This window comes from Hippopotamus amphibius, chromosome 14, assembly GCF_030028045.1.
Source record: "Hippopotamus amphibius kiboko isolate mHipAmp2 chromosome 14, mHipAmp2.hap2, whole genome shotgun sequence".
NCBI classification, from domain to species: domain Eukaryota; kingdom Metazoa; phylum Chordata; class Mammalia; order Artiodactyla; family Hippopotamidae; genus Hippopotamus; species Hippopotamus amphibius.
The window spans coordinates 34,615,543-34,618,413 of NC_080199.1; positions in this window are offsets into that span (position 1 = coordinate 34,615,543).

The window sequence follows — 2,871 nt, forward strand, 5'->3', positions numbered from 1 at the left end:
ATTGTTGTTATTTTTGCCTTAAACTATCTATTAGATTTTAAAGAGAATACAAAATAAAGACTTTTATAGAAAAATAAAAGATGAGAGAGTGTATGAGTGAGTCCTGCACAACATGAAATATTTAAGGAAGTTCCTTCAGCAAAAGGCAAGTGATATGAATGAAACTTCCAGCAGTAGAAAGACATTAGCAGTGTCAGAAATGGTGTGTATATATATGTAAATATTTTTTAAATTTTTCCTTATTTTATATTTCTTTTGTCCACTCATCTGTAGGTGGACACTTAGGTTTTTTCCACATCTTGGCTATTGTGAAGAGTGCTGCAATGAACATGGGAGTACTAATATCTCATTGAGATCCCAATTTCAAATCTTTTGGATATAGAACCAGAAGTAGGATTGCTAGATTATATAGTAGTTCTAGTTTTAGTGTGAGGAATCTTTATACTGTTTCCCACCAACAGTGTGCAGGTGTTCCAATTTGTCCACATCTTTGCCCATACCTCTCATCTTTTTCATTTTCTTTATATATTTTAAAGACAGGTCTCTGTTCTTTTCTATCTTGCATAGTTTGACATGTGGTCTGTTGTTTTAGCTTTGTTCCTTTGGCTTCTTTTGACATTTTCTTTTTATCATTGGTTTTCAGCAATTTGATTACAAGTTGGTGTAATTTTCTTTAAGATCATTCTTTTTGATGTTCATTGAGCTTCTTGCTTTTGTAGATTTATATTTTCATCAAATTTGGAAATATTTTAGCCATTATTTCTTCAAATACTTTTTCTGGCACTCTGCCCTTCCCTTCCCTTTTCTATTCTCGATTTCTGGGACTCCAGGTTCATGTATGGTAGACCCTTCATGCTGTTCCACGAGCTCACTGATGCTCTGTTCATTTTTTCCTCTGTGTTCTATTTTGAATAGTTTCCATTACCATATCTTCAAGTCATTAATCATCTTTTCTGCATTATCTCAGTTGCTGTTAATCCCATGTTGTGTGTTTTTCTTTTGTTTCAGATACTATATTTCTCATCTCTAGAAGCTACATTTGTGTCTTTTTTACAGTTTATATTTTTTCATTATGTTCACGGCTTATACTATATCTTGAACATGTGAAACATATTCACAAACTTGTTTTAATCCTTGTCTATTTATCTCTTTCATTTCTATGCATGCTTCTAATAATTGGTGTTTATCCCAGTTAGAGAACATATTTTCCTTTTTCTTTGAATGCTTAATAATCTTTTATTAGATACCAGACATTTAGATTTTCATGTTTTTGGAAACTAGATTTTGTGGTATTACTTTGCACGTTGTGATATTTTGTTATGGTATGCAGGTAAGTTACTTGGAATTAGTTGAATCATTTTGAAGCCTGTAAGCTTTGCTAGGGAAGCTACAAAGATGTCTTGAATCTAGTGATAATTTATTCCCATTACTAAGGCAGTACATTTTGACAACTTGACCATATGCCTCTTGCCTTTTGATGTTTTTCCATTCTTGTTTGTGGGGTTCCCCCCACCCCCAATTCTCACTTTGATATGAGCTTCAGAAATTATTCTGCCATCTTTTCCAGTGATACCTTGCCCAGCCTTAAGACATTTCCTCTCACATGTGTGCAAAGTAGTACTAAGCCAAAGGTTGAGACCCGCCCCCGCCCAGCCATAGATCTCTACAGTGCTTCTTATTTGCAGCTTTTTCTTTTCTGATACTATTTGCCTTCACCGAGTGAAACAGTGGGTTCTTTTGGATTTCGCCTCACTACAGTATGGCCTGATAATTATTTCTGAGTAAACTGGGGCAACTCATTTGTTTCCATCTTCTCAGGAATCACCCGGTCTGCCTGTTGTCTGATGTCTGAAAAGTCTTTTTCCGTGTATTTTATCTAGTTTTCTAGTTATTTAAAGCAGGAAAGTAAATTAGGCACTAATTTTTTTTTTCTTGGCCTGTAGTGAATGTCCCATCCTAATTATTTTAATTGTGATTATAAAGTTCATTATAAATGTCATGATTTTATTGATTTTGTTCCAAATGTTAGCGGTTTAGGTTGTTTTCAATTTATCAAAACTCTTGCTTTAACAGAAAAAAATTATTGTACATAAATGTTTGAATTAGTAACTATTTTGATGGGATAGTTTCCCTAGAAGGAGAACTACTGTGTGAAAAATTTAAGAACTTTTTATGTGTTTGATACACATGGAACAAATTGCTTCTTAGAAAGCATGTGCCAATTAATAGGAATTCATACTTATACCGATAACTAACATTTCTGGAACTATTAATATGTCCTAGGCAATGTTATAAGAATGTTCACAAATACTAATTTGTTGCATCCTCACAATAGTGAGGTAGACACTGTTAGACCCTTAGGTGAGGAAATCAAGGCACAAGATTTAAAGACTTAAAACTAAGATTTTAAATAACAGCTGATACGCAGTGGGTTGAGAATTCAAACACAAGGCAATGAGGCTACAGAGTCTCTGCTCTAACTTCTACATTATTTCACCTCCTTATAATCATTGCTGTCATTTAAAATATTTGCAAATTAAATACTCACAAAATGGTGTATTATTCTTTCAATTAGGTTACTGGTAGAATTAAAAGTTTTGGTGTTTCTTAGTCATGTTATTTCTTTTATAAGCTACCTATTTGTGTCTTTTTTTCTGGTAGAATATAGCCTTTAAGCTAGTTCTCCTAAAGCAAGAAATCTGAAGAGGACACTGTGGGGCCATGAACTTCTAGAAATTCACTCTGCCATCACAGGACAAATGACTAAGTTTCCAGACTCTAGGTTTACTCTGCAGATAGTGGGTGAAATGCCAGCTTTGGTCACTAGGGTCATTTTTATAGTGAAGAAGACCTAGAAGTTTCTACTCTAGG